Source organism: Microtus oregoni, unplaced genomic scaffold, assembly GCF_018167655.1.
Source record: "Microtus oregoni isolate MIOR12 unplaced genomic scaffold, Mior012 000003F_ref0000135, whole genome shotgun sequence".
NCBI lineage: Eukaryota > Metazoa > Chordata > Mammalia > Rodentia > Cricetidae > Microtus > Microtus oregoni.
Genome location: NW_024543062.1, coordinates 47,885,959 through 47,906,758, shown reverse-complemented (window position 1 = coordinate 47,906,758; position 20,800 = coordinate 47,885,959).

The following is a 20,800-nucleotide window of genomic DNA, read 5'->3' as shown; positions in this document are numbered from 1 at the left end:
CTGGGACTCTAGGTGCTTTTGCTGGCTGGGGTGAAAATGGCTGTGTCTATTTGGGGGTGGGCATGGCTAGATACTTTTAAATTTAATTTTTAATAATTGTTTAGAGACTTTCATACATGAGTTCTGTTTTTAAATCATTCTCACTCTTTACTTTTCCACCTTTGACTCCTCCCATCTTTTCTTACTCCATCTTCCTCTCAGATTCATGACTTCTTTGATATTCACAGACACACTCACACACACACACACACATACACTCAAACACACATACACTCACACACACACTCATGCATACACTTTCACACTCTCTCACACACACTCACTCATATACACACACATACACATGCACACTCACACACGCACATGCCATGTTGGATCCACTTAGCATTGCTTGGATGTTGAGGGTGGCCCTTTTGGGATTGGATAACCTATCAGGGGGTTCGTCCTCGGAGAAGATTGATTCTCCGTCTCCCAGCAGCCATTAATTGCTCACTGCTCTTCATCTGAGGTGAGCCTTGTGAGATTTTCTCCATGTATTTTGTTATGTCAGCTGCCATTGTCATTGTGCAGGCTTTGTTTAGGAGACCGTAGTATTTAATCTCATGAATGCAGATTTCATCAGTGCTGCGCTATTATAATTGGTGTCTGTTGTGTAGTTCTTCCCTCTGAATTGAAACATCCCATCCTTCATTGAGTCTTGTTATGATTCCAGATGTATTAAAGGCCCAGGAAGTGAATAACCCACAAGTCTCAACAAGTTCTGGAACTTAAAAGATTTAGCACTCCTCTTTCCAAGGTTTCCTCAGCAGTACCAATTGATGTAGAGCAGATTTTCTTACCACCGAGTGGCCTGTAAGTAGTCCAGGTAGCTCCAAGGTTGTAACTTCCATGTCACCTGTTCTGGGGTGGATTTTCTGCGGATATAGCTATCTTTGACTCATCCATGCTCTTGTAAATAACTTACCCATGCTTTGTAAATAAGCCCAACATATCCACTAGCTTGCTAAGTTGAACTTTAGTTTTCCATTGGTGTCCTCTTTGGGGCGAATATGTTTGTTAATGTCTTGCCAGGAAAAGTCACACAAGTGTCTTCCCTCTGGGCCTGATGCTGATAGAGACTGGATTCTGATTTTGTCAAGAAGGCACGGACTAAGTCATCAGGAGTGGTGCTGCTCGCCACTTTGCAGCATCCTTGAGTCAGGGGATCTGCTCCTTCGTTTCATCCTTGGGTTTTGGAGTGCATAATTTCTGAGTGGGGTGGGGGGACTGTGTCTCACTGGCTTCCTCTAGAGTCAGTCTGTCCAGTCTGTTTGTCTCATATATGCCTTGGTGACCATCTCTTTCCCACAGGACCCTGGAGAAATCTCCTACATCAATTCTAATGGGGAAGACACTGTGATATCTGGCCTGCCTAGTCTGATGGCGGGAGGTGCGCCACGCTGGTGTGAATCTCCTAGGGCTCTTAAAAGTTCTCCACTTGCTCAGTTCTTTTCTGAGATTCTCCAGATATTTACTATGAACCTGATTTAGATTTGTTCTATTAAGTTGATCAAAAGAAAGCAGTAGAGATGAGATTTCAGGCAGGGGAAGGAGCAGAGAGAGAAGAGAGCGAGGAAATGAGGAATAGGAGCAGTGAGGAGAGAGAAGGGAGCCTAATTAGATGAAATAAAGAAGTGAGAAACCATGCTTTAGAAAAAGAGCCAGCCAGGATGGGCAGCTGGGACCTTGAGACTCATATATCTTCTCCTTTCTATCCCTCCCCCCTCCTGTGTTTCTGCCAGGGTGGGCACTTCCAGTAAGGGTGTGTGATCTTCTCAGAAGCTAAGTTTACCCAGAATTCAGTGCATTGTAAATAGATGTATAAGGTGTAGAGCTGTACACAGGGAGTTAGACGCTGCTAAAGTTGTATAGCTCCACAGGAAGATGGCTAGGAATTGCATTCTCCCCTGGGGAGGGAGTCAAGCATTTGTTTTAACATGACCATGCCAGTTTACTATTATCACCTAACGTGTTTGCCGTCCTAGTCAGGAGCCTGAGCTGGTCCACCGGGATGCTACAGCTGGGAATCTCCCCCTCCATCCTGACCACAACTTGACTTCCAGCATTATCTTTACATCCTGTTTCATGCATCTGAGCAGGCTCCTATTGTATTTTGTGTCCTAGTTTCAAGAGCCTGTTGAACAGGCTTTCCTGGTGCTAACTTCCTGTGCAACAATCCCTGTTCCCTTTCTGTGGATGAATCAGCTCACCTTGCTCTGAGCTCAAGCCCGACATTGGGGATTTTCCCTATGGGATCTGTTAGCTATCATCTACCAAACATTCTTTCCTAGACCCTTATGCACAAAGGCTTCCTGTCCCTCATGACCTGCTCTGAATGTTGAATATACCTGTGTTCAAAGAAGCCTTTTCGGGAGCATGAGCTGGTCTGTACAAATTAAAAAGACAGAGACAACTAAATTCTAACCTATATTTTGGGGACGATGAACAAGGACTTTGCTGGGTCTCCGTGCCTTCCAGATAAAGCTGGCATGCAACAGAGGGCTACCCCCACATTCTGCTTTGATGTGTGACTTGTAGCAGGCAAGGCAAAGGGTGGGAGAATCTCTTTGGCTGTGAATCTGCTCCCTGGCAAACTGAACCAAGTGTGGCTTCTTGTTTTGTAACCTTTTACTTGATGCTACTTTTTTTTGACAAAGGTTCTCTCTCTTCTTGAAGGATGGTTTTCTTCCGCCACTCTGTCTTGTGAATCTTTCCTTATTATCCCCTCCACCTGCTATTTCATACTGACTTTCTGCAGGTGCACCCAGGGCCCGCAGCCATCCGTCAGAATGATTGCCTCGGAATTTGTCTCTAGCAAGAGCTCCCTGGATGTCCTCCTTTTGTCATGATATGACAAGATGACTTTAAAAACCAGATTCCTGCTGTTAATCTGTGTGGAGGATGTGGGACCTTCTGATAGATTCTCTTTCCTTTCCCACAGTAAGATCACAGCACATGTTTGGAAAGTTAATCAAGCACCTTCTTAATGTATTTGTGTGTGTATATGTTTGTGTGTATGGGAGTATATGTATGCATGGGTACATGTGTCCTTGTGCATGCATGTATAGGGAGGTCAAGCTCAGGTATATTGCACAGCCTCTTTCTATCTTATTTTGGAGGTAGTCTCTCTCTGAACTTGGAACCCAATATTGGCTAGCAGTGATCCTCCTGCCTCTGCACTGCCAGAACTGAGTTTACAAGTATGACATGCCTCCCTCCCCCTGGCAACCATTTTTTTCCTGAGATTTTGGGCTCAAACTCAGGTCAGCCATCATGATTGCATGACAAGCACTTTACTCTGTCCATTACATAACTTTGGTGCTGCTTTACTCACAATCATTGCCTGATGGACGGGTAGTTTTCCTCTGTCAAGGCTCTAGAAAGGCAGAGAAGGTCTGATTATGCTACTGGGCACAATCTGCATAGCTGGCTTTACAGCAGCTCCAGAAGTGATAGGCAACATCGAACACAAAACCTCACAGCTCATGAGAACCTCAGAGGTGGCTCCACAATGCCACAGCAGCTGGGGTGTTTTTATCCTTCAGTTCCTTGTAAGCTGTCTTTTTCTAAGCATTGCAAGGATCCTGGAATGCCTCTTTTTTCTTTCCCATTCATTCCTTGGAAGTAGAGAGTTATCAATACTACTAAAATATTAGCTTGGATGGCAATGACATTGATGACAACAGTAACTACGATTATTGGCTCCAATAATGCTTTAGGCTTCTACATATATTTTTATGCTTAATAGTTTCAAGATATAAGTTATATCTCCAGAGTACATACAGGGAAAATAATTCGTAACAACTTACTTACTTGTTCAAGAATATTAGCCTAGCAAAAATAAAATCCGGACACAGAGCTTAAGAAATTGCTATTTAGTTAACATGTGTAGGTATGTGTGCAATGCCCTCAGAGGCTAGAAGAGGGTATGGATTCCCCAAACTGGATGATGGAGACTTGTGAGTCACTATGTGCTGGGTATCAAACCAGTTAGAAGAACAACTAGTGCTGAGCCATTTCTGCAGCCTCTCAGACCGTGATGACTTAAAACCTGAGCTTTTTCCTGCACTTATGCATGTGGTAGAAAACTTGTGGGAGTAACCAACCAATATCTGACTTGACGGAAGGCACACTCCATGCGATGGAGCTCATCCTCAACACCACTTGGGTGGCCAAGAACCTGAGACTAGATAGGTCAGGGACTGAGGGGAAAACCAAATACTATTGTTCTGCTAAAAGAGACACGATAATAAAATGACTCCTCGCATCATCCACCATGGACTGCATCCTTCCACGTCAATCACCAAGAAAATGCCCCCGAGGCTTGCCTGCAGTCTGACCTTATGGAGGTTTTTTTCTCAATCTCTGATTACTCTTGCTGTGTCAAATTGATATAAAACTAGTCAGCAAATGGTTTTATCTGGACCAAGGCAAAGGCAAAAATAGCATTTGTCTACTGCCTGACAAATGTATGCAAATGAGTCCCTCTCTTTTCTGATACCTTCTAACTGTCTTTCTGGATGGCAAACTATGCTGTCAGTGATATGATAACAGAAGCATTGGAATAGAACATGAATATGTGTAAGTACCCAAGAGCTTCCCATTACTTATGAATATTTGCATTGCAAGTATTCAGTAGATTCCAGTTTCCCAGACAATTTCATTTTCATCTTTTAATTCTTTGAGAACTTCACGTATGAATATGATGTATTTTGGTCATATCCACTCTCCTACTTACACACCCCAACTTTTCCCAGACCTCCCAGTCACCATCCCCTTTTAATTTTTTATGCAGCCGAGTCTAATTAGAGCTGTCCTGTGCACATGGGTGTTTTGATTAAAACATGTACAACTTCTAAGAGGCCAAGGTCCTAATGAAAACTGACTCTCCTTCCCCCAGCATCCATTGGCTGTCAATGGCTCCTCAGTGAGAGGTGGGGCCCAGTGAGCCCCTCCCCCATGTGTGCTGGAATGCTGGAGGACTTGTGAAGGACGTGAATAACCTTGTCTCGTGAGTTCACGACTGCGGCAGTCCTGCCACACCCAGGAGACACTGTTTCACAGTGGTCCTCTCTGTCTCCTGTTGCTGTTTTGTGAGATGTAGTCTGACAAGATGGGATGATGCCTCTGCAGGTATCAGATATGTGTGTCTGGAACTCTTTCCCGTAGATAGATATATAGGGGCCAACAGGGAACCTGTAGGGTTGACACCAGTCATCAGTGTTGACATGCAGTTCTTCCCACCTATCTGGACAAGTTTCTAAGGCCTTCAAGATGTCTTTGTGAGAAGGGAGTGGGATTTAGTAGTGTAGTTAGTGTGTGGGTTTATATAGAGTTATCGAGCTAACCCATGGAAAGTGTCCAATAGACCATCTTACCATCTTAGAATTCTATGTGCTGCTTATTATCCAAAGAGCTATTTATCTGCTCTTGGATGTAAACTCAAAATTATCTACAAAAATATCTTCCAGGGGTGGGGAGATAGATGGTGGCTTGGCATTTGTTGTGCAGTGGTGAGCGCTTAAATTTGGACCCTCAGAAGCCAAGTAATGCTGAACACGGTAGTACATGTCTGTAATTATAGTGCGCCCATGGTAATTTATGAGATGGGAGAAGGGAACATCTGAATCTTATGGGCCGGTCAGACTGGTGTATGCAGTGGTGAACAATACAAAACCCTGTCTCAAACATGGTAGAAGGTGAGGACAGATATTTGAGGGTATGCCCTGATGTCTACACATGTGCTGTGGCATGCACGTGCCTGTACTCATGCACGTGGACACGCACATAGTGGCATCACACACGCAAGCGCGCGCACGCACACACACACACACACACACACATTTAAAAATCTGCCAGATGTGCCTGGTTTATCACAGATACGTAATAAATTCTAGATTTCTCTTTCTTTCCCCCAGATAGTCTGGATTTTAAGCTTTTCAGCTGATGTCTTGTGGTCTATGTCATGGAGAAGCTGCTTGAGATTTTCAACCTGAGCACAGACCTGCTTCGATTTGTCTCTTCAGTGTGATGAATTGTGTGATGCTCTGCTTGGTCCCAGTGAGGCAGAAAGTCTTTCAAAAAAGGTAAACACAGGAGAAAAAGGACCAGTTAGGTCAAGTGGAGATGTCACTGTCTCCATCTTCAAAAGGAGGGTTTGTTGTGGGCAGTTGTTACGAGGAGGCCCCTGGACAGTTGTTAAGTGTTGTAAGCTACTGATGCGAGCTACGGATGCTCAGTTCTCTAGTTTGATTGCTGTCTTTGAAAGATACCAGTGTCTGACTGGAGTGCATTATAGGCTGGTAGAAGAACATCTGAGAAAGTTCCTTGACCTTGTCTGTGTGTCTGTGTGTAAATAAAACCACATACAAAAAACACTTAAAACAGCCCAACAGCCTGCAGTTAGAGAACAGCCCCCTGCCTCGTGAGAAGCATTTCAAACAAAGCTTTTCGAATGTATCTCTTCCCAGTGTCATCTCTTTTTCTTTTAGTCAGAGATGTCTGAGAGTTAGGTCATCCATCCTCTAGCCTCTCATCAGATCTAATGCACAGAAAAAAGAAGAAAGGAAGAAAGACAAAGACAAAGAAAAAAATCACAGACTGGTTGGTTACAGTCTTTTCTAGAGCTTTCCAGGAAATAGACGGCTGTGTGCTCAGTAACCAAATTTGTGCTGCCTGCGGTAAGGGCCAATGTCTCAAATGACCATACCCTCCTAAAGGAGGTGGCCACTCCTCTGTAGTCACTCCGAGCTGGATAACATGACTGTTTATCTTAGAAGAAAGAAATGCCAGGCAGTGGGAGATGGCCTAGTGGGTAGAGCAGTTGTCACACAAGCCTGTTGACCTGAGTTCCGATCCCTAAAATCCACATAAAAAGCTAGGTCTAATGGTGTGAGCATCTGTAATCCCAGCACCTTACATGCCCAGATGAGGAGTTTGCATTTGTGCAAACGCTTGTACACACACACGCACACACACACACACACACACACACACACACACACACACCTGCTGCTTCTACGGGAAGCCACCCTCACTTTCAGCAATGGCTTTTCAAAGTGATCAAATGCTGTAGAATTCTATTCAAGTTGCAAGTTAAAGATGTAATCAAGACCTCATTTTAGGCTACGGAGAAACATTTTTCCCGTATGTAGAAATGACCCTTTGAACAAATTGGTGCTTATCCTCAGCATGTGACTTAAGGGCTACAAAGTCCCCATGGTTAGGGTTTTTATAAGCCATACATTTTGAATCCTTTTTCTCAGTATCTGTGCACATGCAGGCCTTTCTATCATGCCTGTTTTTCTCTTCCTCCCTCTTTTGTCCCCAAACGGCAATATTTACCTGGATGCTTCAGAACCTCTGGTGCTTTAGAAGGCCTTGGGCTCACTGGGTGAGCAGCATCCAGTCAACCCAGACTCGTGGAGGCTGGGAGGCTGTTCAGCACAACACTTGCACGTAAGCCTGACAACCTTAGTGTGAGTCCTCACACCCATGTTAAGATCAGATGCAGTGACACATATGTCTATGACCCCAGAAAGTCTTGGAGATGGAGCTGGTGGTGGGAGGATCTAATCTCACAGCCCAATTAGCCCAGCACATGCAGTGGTGAGCAACAAGACAGAGGGGCCTGCCTCAGATGGGGTGGGAGGTAAAGATGGACATCAAGGCTGTCTTCTGAGTGCCACACATGTGCTATGGCACACATAAGCTCACACTCACACACAGACACACATGTGCTGTGACACACACTCACTCACACCCACACACATGTGCTATGACACACTCACACACAGACATACACATGTGCTATGACACACTCACACACAGACATACACATGTGCTATGACACACTCACACACAGACATACACATGTGCTGTGGCACACATTTACTCACACTCACACACAAACACACCTTACACACATGCACATACAATGTGTGCACACATGCATGCAGGCACACAGGTATACACACATGAACATGCACCTGCACACATACATTCAATGCTGAAACGTGCTTCAGTGCTTCTGCCCCTGGCAAAACCCTACTTAGTCGACCATTCTCGGGTTACAGCTCCAGTCATTTCTGGCCACTTCCCTAACGCTGTTCCAGCCCACCCAGAGTTCTTTTATATGTCTGTCGTTCTTCCTGAGTGCCCATCACTGGATAACAGTGAACTGAATCTCAGTGAGGGAACCAGAATAGACTTTCTTAGGTTTGTGATTGGCAATATGTTGGGGCAGGGGAAAAAGGCATCTTTCCTTGTTTTTTCCAGAGGGATAATGAATAGATGGTTCTTCACAAAGTTCTACTCTGACTCACACCCAGCACGAGAGGAGCTTACTCCCTCCCCATGGTGTGGTGTTGGATTGGCCATGTTGCTCATGGAGTTGTTAAGGCCATAGCCTAGGCTCTGGCAGCTCTTAGAAGATGGCTTCAGCCACCTGTCTTCAATAGGCCAATTTAACAGACAAATATTGGTGACACACAGAGAAAGTGTGTTCACTGTGGCCACCCCAGGAAGAGGAACTGAGGAACAAAGGTCTCGTGACCCCCCCCCCCCCCCAAGTCTATCTTTTGGGTCTTGACATGAGTTTTAAGTTTAATTAGAGGGCAAGAGGTATGCATAGCTAAGCCCTGGTCAAGGTACGGTCCCCTCCATTGAGTCACAATGGAGAGTCACAGTTTCTCCTACAAGTTGACCTGACAGGCCATCAGAACCCTGCTAAATAAAAGACAAGCTCCCCTCTCCCTCCCTCCTGCTGCAGCTGGCACCAGGCTGCAGCTCTTCCTTCTCCTGCATTAGATTCCTGGAGAAATTCCAATTCCTTGGGCTCCATTGTTTCAATGGTCTGATAGCCAAGTGGAGGGACACAGGTGTCTGCTGAGAACATCTTCCTGCCAGGATGGTTACAGTGTGACTTGCTTTGCGCAGAAGAATAGCCTGAAAGTCTCCCTGTTCCTATTGTGAGCTGAGACCCTAAATGGCCCTGACTCTTTCTGTTTGTTCTCAGGATCCCTGCCGTCATGCTGAAGGGGTGTGCCCTGGATGATGAGACACCCATAGTGCTGCCCCAGTGGGCCTTATCAATATCCCCCTAGACATATGCTTGACAAATAACACTTACATTGTTGTTCCACAGCAAAAGCTCACGGGTACCTAGAGAGATGGATGTTGATGGAGTATAACCATGGCTTAATGTATGGGAGGAGGAGAAGGCTGTGATGCATGGCATCTGTCTCCAGCACAGCTGGGTTGGTCCCTGTGGGGTGAGACTCTCCTGGGTGGGGCGAAGGATTCCGCTCCAGGCCTTCCTACGCTCTCTCTCCCTGCTGTAGTTAACTCAGCAAGATAAGCCCATCACTTCCAGGTCCCATTGTTTAATTCCCTTACTGTGTAAGTGTCTCCCGAGCAACCTCCAGGCAAGTCAATTATGGGCCTCTGGATGGCTGGTGACACCACGATTATTCAGGAGGGATTACTGAGCGTTGCGCATTTCAACGTTAAGTGTTATAATTATGTCAAAACTTAAATGACAGCCGTTTGTCCTTTAGATAGCATCGTGAGGGATCTGGAGCTTTTTATGCTTTCGTTTTTAACGTGCTTAAACCGCTAATGACTCCTTTCACTGAATCTCAGTTCTGAGCCCACCGTGTTCAGAAAGCTATCCTGGTAATTACGGTGACAGTAAAATATCAGCAGAGCTGCACCAAACACCGTTGTCAGGGACGCCCAGAAAGGTGAACTCCTGAGCCATGGATGGGATGTGGTGCACCTTCGCGGGCTAAAAAGGTAAGGGGACGTGCCCCAGGCTCACAAAGCCTTTGGATTGGAGTGGGGACCGAAGCATGAACGTGCAATGTGCTTGTGTGAGTGAACGCACACGCGTGTGCTCACACGGGAGCAGATACATAGGAGAATACGTTCATGTGTGTGTGGAAGTTGGAAGGCAAATTTGAGTGCTGTTCCTTAGGTTCAGTCCACCATTTCTTTGAGCTACCATCTCTTACTGGCCTGGAGCTCATCCCATATGAGGGTAAACGGAGTGTACCTGAACCTCAGTGAGTTCTGTCTGCCTCTACAGTTATGGGGTTACAAACACATTCTGTGTGCTTGTGTGTGCTTGTTGAAGCCAGAGATCAACCATGGCTGTCCTTCCTCAGACACTGTTCACTCCAAGCTTTTTAAATAATTAAGTTGTTTTTATGTGTATGTGTGTTTCGCTTGCGTGTGTGTGTGTGTGTGTGTGTGTGTGTGTGCGTGTGTGTGTGAGTGTGATGCTCCTGGGAGCCAGAAAAGGGTTTGGGATTTTTTTTTTTTTTTACATGTTCTGGAGTTTGAACCCAGGTCCTCACACTGACTGAGCTGTCTTCCCAGCTGGGAACTAATATTTATGGAACCCCTTTCAACAGGTTTTCAGCAGCAAACCCCAACTGTTTTCAGTTTTGATTTTTTTTTGGTTTGAATATATCTTAATCTTAACAACATAGCAATAAATATCTTTTCCTCATTGTTTTGCAGTTGGTTTTTTTTTTTTTTTCAGTAGCTGAGGCTTGTAGAACATAGCAACGTGTTTCTTCCCACTCCTCAGACAGGAATATTCTTTCCTAGTAATGGCATGCAGAATAGCCCTCCTATACATTCACCAAGCTCAGGGCTTTTCATATCAATAGTATGAAGGAACAAAGAGAGATGGCTCAGCCAGTAAATGGCTTGTCATTGGAACTTAGCCCAAGTCGGATCCCTAGAACTGAAGTGGAAATTCAGGCTGTGGCCGTGTGGGTTTGTAACTCTCACAGTGAGGATGTGGAGAAAGAGGACCCTGTGGCTGGGGTTTAGTGTAGCTGGTGGAGTTTGTTCAGACCCCATCTGAACAAACAAACAAACACCAAGGAGGGGGCTCGGTGGTTAAGAGCACTGGCTTCTCTTTCGGAACACCAGGTTTGATTCCCAGCAACCACATGGTGGCTCTCAATCAGCTGTAACTGCAGCTCCAGGGGATCCCAAACCCTTTTCTGGCTCCCAGGAGCATCACACTCACACACACACGCACACACACACACACACACACACACACACGCAAGCGAAACACACATACACATAAAAACAACTTAATTATTTAAAAAGCTTGGAGTGAACAGTGTCTGAGGAAGGACAGCCATGGTTGATCTCTGGCTTCAACAAGCACACACATGCATTTGTGCAGCCTCTTCCCCTCCACCCCCTGCCCACATCCGTAGGAGTGTCCAAACATCAGATACTTCATGCCAATCTGTGTCCATGGTCACTGAGCCACCTGTGGTCAGCATGTTTCTGTTTGTTAGATATGTACCTGAATCCCACTACATATCTGACTAGAAAGCGGGTTTCACTTGGCCCACACAGTATACTGTAAGAAAAAAGTTTCCAAGTTTATAAGCTGGGGTATTTCACTCGGGTCTCGCTTTTGTGATTCTATTCAAAGAGTCTTAGAGTTGGCAATACAAACTGCCACACTTGACTTCCATGTTCTATTCCCCTTGTCTTTTGTTGTCTAGATCTCAGGACTTTCCCATCTGCTGGCTCCAAACCAACATTCATATTTACACGTTTCCTGCACTGTGTGTTGGGGGAGTGGGAATTCCGAAGGTGTGAGTGGCAGCGTTCCTCAGACAGCGCTTGTTTGGTGGCTGGGAAAGTCCTCTCCTTCACGTTCACCAGCTTCCGGTGTCGGAGACTTTCTCTGGGGGAGGAGACGGGCAGCATTTTTGGTTGCTGGCAAAAGAAATGAGCAAATAAAGGAGTGGTTTACATGATAATCCAAAAAAAAGCATTTATTTTGAGAGAAGGAAGTCTTTAGTCCTTGTTCATTGTGTATGTTGGGGAGGGGTGGTTACTCCAGGGAACATTTACAGATCATGAAAGTCATAAAGAGAAGAGCAGAACAGCAGTAATTGTAAGTGGACCCAGGGTATTGAACTGACCTTCGGTAGCCTTGGGCTGTGATATGAAGGTGTTATTCTCCACCCAAAGCCCAAGTGTGGTGGAGGATGAGCTACGTGGCTCTACTGTCACCCAGGCAAACTGTGTCTTCTCAAGTTATGTGACTCTTTACAAGCCACGGCTTCAAAGAGAAGCTTAATTAAACGCCGTCTGTCTGTTGTATGACATACATCTTCCGGGAGGAGACTGCTTCCTCCAGCACAGACCTGCACATGGGCAGTGTTGTCCCGAGAGTGAGATTCCCTGAAAATGAATCACCCACAGGACTAAATGAAGAAGCATATAGAAGTCTGTAGGGGTGACTTGCAGGCACGAGAGGTGAATTTGATCCCTAGAACCCACATTAAAATGCCAGACTTGGTGGCACATGCCCATAATCTCAATGCTGAACATATGTGCACATGTGTATTTCTTACATGAAAACACACACATACAAGCACACACATTTCTAAACAAGCAGATGACTGCTTTCCTCTCATGTGGATTTGGAGTAAGCAAGATCGGGTTAGTCTCAGTCTTGATCTTCCCAACAGTAGAGTTTACTTTTTGTTTTACTGTCTCTTTTCTCCCAGTACTTCCCCCTTCTTTCTTGTCCCTCCTTTTTCTTACTCTCTCCCCTCTTTCTGTTAAATTAGCATTTATCTAGATGGCTGAAAAAATGCTTTAAAGAATGGTATGAGGCATTAAGACCATGAATTCTTAGGAAGCAACCATAACGTGGAGAGGAGAGCCCATCAATACTCTGGAGGCCACTGGGCTCTTGGTGTTATGTTCATTACGCAGAGGGGGCACTGTGTGGATGCCTCTCTTAGAGCCAGGGTTCAATTCCATGAAGATCTGAGTGGAAAAGCTGCATCTCCCATTTGTTCAATTTAGTCAAAGTCTATGAACATGTGGGGCTGAGAATGCAGTGGGTGTCATCTGGAGAGGTATGGCCTGCAGTCTTCTGGGGTGCTGGAGGTCTGAGATAAGGCCAGACAGAATGGCTCAGCCTTGGCTTCTGGGTCGATTTCTAAGCATTGGTGTTAATTGGTGCGGTGAATGTGGGCAAACTGGCATCCTCTTTGTCCTCCCCTCAACATCATAAGGTTCTCAGGACTGTGATAGGACCAGAAGAATAATGTAACGTGAATTCTTTAAATAGAGCCCTGTATACGGGAAGATCTCAAAAGTCACATTGTATGTCTATATGCATGTATGTGTGCATGCGTGTAGATGTCAAAGGACTGCTTGGGATGCGTTCCTCAGGTGGCTTCCACGTTTTGCTTAACCCCAAATCTTCTCATTGATCTGAAACTTTGGTAAGTCAATAGGCTAGCTGCCCAGCAAGTTTTGGAACATCTGCCTGCCTCCACCTCCCACCTTGTCATTTCCAGAATTACAAGTGTGTGTCACAGTGCCTGTCTTTGTGTGTTGATCCTGGGGATTAGAACTCATGTCTTCAAGCTTGAGAGAGAAGTGCTTTGCTGACTGAGCCATTTGCCAGTGGCCTTTGTGCTTGTGCTTTAAAAGTGAAGTCCAGTGGGACGGTGGGATGTGTACAGGTCTATGAATGCCTCATGTGTGCAGTTTGCTGCGCCCTGTGAATGCATCGCTTTCGGGGATTCGTAGATGAGGGTTCAGAGGGACTCAAGGACAGGTCAGTGCATTAGGCAAAGTGTCAATGTCCACAGAATGGTGACACGAAACACATGGAAGAGTGAAATGATAGCAACAGCAACGGCACCAGAGAATTGCTTTTGCTCAGTTTCCTCTCTTCTTGTTAGAGTGAAATAGATGTGTGCATGTACATTTGGAAATTAATATCATGTGTGAAGGGTTTGCTGTAGTTTACTGGTCTTCATTTGCATTTACAACTAGGTTGTACATTGTAAAGGGAAATGCTAACACTCGTAGTGATATTTTCATTTTCTTCTTGATGTAGAGCAACTTCTCTAGCTATGCTTAGGAATATAAGAATGAGCCTTGAATTTTTTTTCACATGTTAAAAGGGTAGGCTTGGTCTGGGGAGATGACTCAGTCAGGTAAAGTGTATGCCTTACAACCTGTATAGAAATCTGGGCACAATGGTGAGTATTGTAATCCCAGTGGTGGGGAGGCAGTGGTTCCTGAAGCTCACTGGCTTCCAGCCTAGCCTAACAGGTGAGTTCTAGGACAGCAAGAGACTCTGTTTCAATATGTAAGTGGACAGCTTTCCTGAGGTTGCTTTCTGGTCTCCTTATGTTCACAAGCATATGTATGTACACTTTGTACACACACACATACACGAACACACATGCACACAAGCACACCCCCCCACACACAGAGAGAAAGAGAGAGAGAGAGAGAGAGAGAGAGAGAGAGAGAGAGAGAGAGAGAGGGCAGGCTTCCTTTTCCACAGCCTTCCTCTCTCCTTACTAGATGTATAGGAGAAGAACTTCCCAAATGCACGTGACAGAGTTGTGCTGGTACAGGTGTATGCATATGTTAAGGGAAAGTGTGTGAGTACATATGAGTATGTGTGTGCATGCATGTGTGTGTGAGTGCACACATGCATAAAGGCAGGAGCAAACAAAGCCACTGAGGATATTGCAAATGCATCTTGTCTTCTAAACACTCAGCTCACCGGCTTCCCTAATTTGTTTGGGAAGCTGAGGAGAAGTGATTGCTCCCATTAGTCCCAGAGGAATGTCAGATGAGCTTGCTCTTCAGAGCACGTCACCGCAGAGCAGGCCTCTAAAAATCAAAGCAAATAACCTTCAGTTTAAGAAGTCATGGGACTGTTTACTGAACACCTACAGCAGTTTGCAGATGGCCTGCTGCAGCCACTGGTGCCTGCCTCCCTTGACCCACTGACTCAGAAAATGAGGACATGAGACCAGGACTTCAATAATGTCACCAGGGCATTCTCACAGTGCCTTTTCTAACACACCTAGATGACAACCTTTCAAGAATAAGTTTCTAAATGTTCTCGACACAAAATAGTCATTGTGTGGGAAACAGTTAACTGATATGCTTAACCACTCCCTGAATATGTGTATAAAATATCATATCACCTACCATAATTATACACCACTTGTAGTGTATTAATCAAAGCATTTAAATGAGAAGAAGAAACAGATGGGCAGTCTATAAAGAACATTATAAATGGCTTAACAGCCAATGCAAAGGTCCAGAGGTATGGATTGCAGTTCTGTTTACTAAGGAGAGAGGAGGCCTGTAAGATCAGCTTGGTTGGAATGGGACCAATGTAACTGGTGAGGCTGGAATATAGCAGAGAGACAAAGAGGAGGGAAGCCCTGGGTAACTAGTGAATCTACTGATTTTGTCCTGCATTGGGAACAATAGGCAGATCAGTGGTTAAGAACTCAGGATGGCAGGACCTGAATCACATTTGACAAAATCCCTTGGGCTGTTTTGGAGGAAGGGGACCATCTGGGAAAAAATAAGCTGGAAGGAGGCCAGAACTTAGGAACTTCACGTTCTCCTTTTCATCTCCTCTGCACCCCCTTTTGCCCACTCCTCCTTTCTTTTTAACAATCCGTTTAGTCCAATTAGTGCTGCCCATATGTGCATGGGTTGGGGCATTGGGAGCATGGGAAACCTACCAGTAGCCACAACCCCAAAGAAAAATGATTGGCTCTCTCCCAGCACTATCAACTGCCAATAGCTCCTCAGTTAGGGGTCGGGCCTCACGAGCCCCTCCCCTTCCATGCTGCTATGTTGGCTGCCTTGAGCTTGTGTGGGTACCCTCAGCTGCTGTGAGTTCATCTCCAGAAGACAGCACCTCACAGGCCTCCTTCCCATCCTCCAGCTTGTGTGGGTACCCTCAGCTGCTGTGAGTTCATCTCCAGAAGACAGCACCTCACAGGCCTCCTTCCCATCCTCCAGCTTGTGTGGGTACCCTCAGCTGCTGTGAGTTCATCTCCAGAAGACAGCACCTCACAGGCCTCCTTCCCGTCCTCCAGCTTGTGTAGGTACCCTCAGCTGCTGTGAGTTCATCTCCAGAAGACAGCACCTCACAGGCCTCCTTCCCGTCCTCCAGTTTGTATGTTCTGTCCTTCTCCATTCCACGATGCTTCCTGAGCCTTGGAGGGATTATGTGATAAAGATGTAGCCTTGAGAGCTAGCTGAGCATTCACTTGTCACTTATTCTCAGCGCTGTAGCCAGTTTTGAGGCTCTACACTGAAGGCTCCTACTGTGAAAATAAGGTTCTCTGGCCAAGACTGAGAGCAGACAAGGTCTATGGGTATAAACAGATATATAGAAGGCACTTCCGTTTGTTGCTGAGATGACTGAAGGACTCCACAGGGGAGTTGGGCTTTTTAGGACCTGGACAGTCTAGCAGGGAAAGTTGGCTCTTTAGCAAAGACACAGCGTTGTCTTAGATTTGTTTATCATTGGTTGGAGAACAAGAGGTCACAGCGATGGTGGAAAGAAGAGGGCTGCTTCTCTATATCCTGAGAGCTCAGTAAAGAATGCTCTTCCTCTGCCAGACTCAGATGTTTCCTGGTGGCCACAAACTGAGCTGTGTCCCGCATTGCTGCCACTATATTTTTTTTTGTCTATTTTCTTTGTTTTCTCGATTAATTAATTTTTTTTTATTAAAGATTTCTGCCTCCTCCCCGCCACCGCCTCCCATTTCCCTCCGCCTTCCCCAATCAAATCCTCCTCCCTCATCAGCTCAAAAAGCAGTCAGGGTTCCCTGCCCTGTGGGAAGTCCAAGGACCACCCACCTCCATCCAGGTCTAGAAGGGGAGTATTCAAACTGCCTAGGCTCCCACAAAGCCAGTACATGCAGTAGGATCAAAAACCCATTGCTATTGTTCTTGAGTTCTCAGTAGTCCTCATTGTCCGCTATGTTCAGCAAGTCCGGTTTTATCCCATGCTTTTTCAGACCAAGGCCAGCTGGCCTTGGTGGGTTCCCGATAGAACATCCCCACTGTCTCAGTGTGTGGGTGCACCCCTCGTGGTCCTGAGTTCCTTGCTCGTGCTTTCTCTCCTTCTGCTCCTGATTTGGACCTTGAGATTTCTGTCCGGTGCTCCAATGTGGGTCTCTGTCTCTGTCTCCTTTCATCGCCTGATGAAGGTTAATATTCAGGAGGATGCCTATATGTTTGTCTTTGGATTCACCTTCTTATTTAGCTTCTCTAGGATCGCGAATTATAGGCTCAATGTCCTTTATTTATGGCTAGAAACCAAATATGAGTGAGTACATCCCATGTTCCTCTTTTTGGGTCTGGCTTACCTCACTCAGGATTGTGTTTTCTATTTCCATCCATTTGTATGCAAAATTCAAGAAGTCCTTGTGTTTTACTGCTGAGTAGTACTCTAATATGTATATATTCCATACTTTCTTCATCCATTCTTCCATTGAAGGGCATCTAGGTTGTTTCCAGGTTCTGGCTATTACAAACAATGCTGCTATGAACATAGTTGAGCATATACTTTCATTGTATGATAGGGGCTCTCTTGGGTGTATTCCCAAGAGTGGTATTGCTGAACCCCAGCAGCTCAGACATTAAGGGCCTCGTTGAATAAATGGGGCCTCCTGAGACTGAGAAGCTTCTGTAAAGCAAAGGACACTGTCACTAAGACAGAAAGGCAACCCACTGACTGGGAGAAGATCTTCACCAACCCCGCAACTGACAAAGGTCTGATCTCCAAAATATATAAAGAACTCAAGAAACTAGACTGTAAAAGGCTAATCAACCCAATTATAAAATGGGGCACTGAGCTGAACAGAGAATTCTCAACAGAAGAAGTTCAAATGGCCAAAAGTCACTTAAGGTCATGCTCAACTTCCTTAGCGATCAGGGAAATGCAAATCAAGACAACTTTAAGATATCATCTTATACCTGTCAGAATGGCTAAAATCAAAAACACCAATGATAGCCTTTGCTGGAGAGGTTGTGGAGAAAGGGGTACACTAATCCATTGCTGGTGGCATTGCTGCCACTGTTACCCAAAGAAATGGAGTTATTCAGCCTTGGACCAAAACAAATGCAATTAAGTAAAACCAATCTTCCTTCCTTTGATGAGCTCAGATGCTTTGTCACAGTGATGGAAAGCTGGGTAATATGTCTCCTTTTCTGGTGGCATCATGGAAAAATTACTCCTATGGTAAGTTTTCTTTTAATTCTATATTATTTATTTTCATTTTGAGCATTTATCAATGACATATCACACTGGGAATCAGTATGACATTTTTATACATTTGTGAGCTACACTTAGATCATCCCAACCCCGTTTCCCTCTTTTGTTCTCCCCCAGCCCTGCTCATCCCCTCCCCATTCCCAGCCATCTCTTTCCTATTTCTATGACTGTTGTTCTTATTGTCCCCATGATTTTAAACAGTGCTGTTCATAGAAAGATGGGCAACTGACCAGGGACTACCATCCTGAAGAAAATGTCTCCACTTTATATACCCTTTAACCGCGAGCTCAAGGAGGGATAGGATTCCATGTGCTCTTCTTCCTTCCATGACACTCTTCTGACCCTCTGAGACATCTAGACCTTTTTTTCCTCCATCTCTGCAAATTCCTTTCTGGCTAACATCTCTTTTTCTCCTCCTCCTGCTCTTGGAAACACAAGTACGTGACCATTTTGAGCTGGCTAGGATTGCTCTGCTTTCATATACGATGATGCATGGGCTGCTACACAGTTCAGTCTGGTTCTTGCTTCAGTGGGCTGCTCATCCAAACCAAATGAAGATTAGCATTTGTCCTGCTTTTCCATACTGGAACTGGACTGGTCTCAGGGCTATCATAAAGACACTGGGCTCCCAGGGCATGTGTTCTTTTCTCTGTCTCCTTGGCTGTGACTCCTCTATGCCTTATTAGCATATATAAATTAATGTGTGTGTGTGTGGGGGTTGTGGGTGTGTGTGGATGTGGGCGTGCCTGTGACCTGATGTCCAAGTGGAGGTCAGGGCATCAGCTAGTGGCCCCTATAATCCACCTTGTCTGACATAGAGTCTCCTGTTCACTGCTGCGTGCACAAGATTAGTCTGTAAACATCCAGGAATTTTCCTTCCTCTGCTTCTCAGGTCTGTCTGGCTTTGCATGGGTTCTGATGATACAAACTCAGATTCTCATGCTTGCACAGCAAATGCTTTACCCCGAGAGTCATCTCTCCAGCTCTCCATGACTCATTCTTCCCTTAGTATCTCCAGGATTCTGAAGCCTGGAGCCATTGCATGTTCAAGAGGGCTGTGAGAGGACAAAGCAAGCCCTTTATTCAGCGCTGTTTAAAACTCATTCTAAGTCTAGGAGGGGGTGTGATTTTAAATTGATCTGAGCAGAGTTTGAACATGTTCAACACAGCTAACTTTTCCTTCAGTGCCCTGGTTGAAGCACAGCTTGCTAATTGAGTTGTCTGCTTGGCTTGATGACTTTTGCTGCTGTCGAAGGGGAAATCAATGTTAGTATTTCCTCACTGCTAACCATCTGTCTCAAACCAATATTTTCCCTCTCCATCTCTGTATGGTTTTGTTACCTGTGCATTTAGTTCTGTCCAGAATTTATGGAGTTGTGTGTGTGTGTGTGTGTGTGTGTGTGTGTGTGTGTGTGTGTGATGTGCACAAATGTGAGCTATGGTATGTGTGTACAGTGTGAAGTATACATACTTTTTGATGACCCTGCAGTCTTCAGCTCATCCAGAATCAGTATTTGTGATAGTCTATCCTGCTCAGCTCATGAATAACACCCTCATTATCTAATAAAAGAAGATTCATTTTGTAGCTTTTTCATGGGTAATGCATTCTTTTCATAGTATTCTTGCTTTTTTTCTGTGAGGGGAGCAGGGATTTTTACCCAGGGTGCAGCGTGGATGAACGTACCTGTCCACTGAAGCATCCTTTGGTGGCCATGTACCACTGACCGTAGATCTCCGTGGCTTCTGGATGCTTCTCCCTGGACCAGGTAGGAGGTGTTTGCCCTTGCTTCCCAGGATGTTCCCTGAACATGTGTCCTGTTGTGTCTCAGCTCTGTGGCCACAGTGGATAGGGCACCTTCTGAATCACAGGTGCATAGTGGCTATTTCTGTGGGTGAGACCTCTCATTCTCCCCCTTGCTCTGCATTTGGTTTTTAAAAGTGTTTTATTATTTAATTGTCTATTTTTGTGCATATGTGTATGTATGTGTGTATGCACTGTGTGTGCAGGTGGAGGCATACATATGTGTGTATTCATGTGGAGACCAGAGATCAGCCTTCACAGAAAACACTTTATTGACTGAGCCTTCTTCCCAACCCCTCAGAGCTTATTGCTCCTCTTTGAGGGCATGATCTCAACTCCTTAGCATGACTTTTGTAGTCCACTATGATCTACCAGTTCTTGTCTCCTTGACTTCACTTTCTGGCTCCTGTTCTAGAAACTCTGGGGCTTTGTCCTGCTGAGCTGCCTTGATCTTCCTGAAAATGCCTATTAAAGACTTCATGTCATTCAAACAGCTCTTCTGCACTTCCCTCCCTGCCACTCTGGATCCATTCAAGGCTTTCCAGGGCATTGCCACTTTCTGCCTTCCAGGCCTGTGTTGTCTGCCTTTTTCTTTTCCTTACTAGACTCTGAGCACCTTGGGTGCAGCTTTGGGTTACCTGCCCCATTTGCTGTCATCCAGCGTGTGGCCTGCTGTGTAGACAGGATCAACTGTGACTCACTGAGTGCTGTCTTTTCACATCTCCTCTGGAAATTCCCTTCTGTCATGTGCCTTCTGTCGTGTGACTTTTCAAAGCATGTATGGACAAATGTCACCCTTATAGGACATGGATGACAAACCAAATCAAACAAACAGGCAA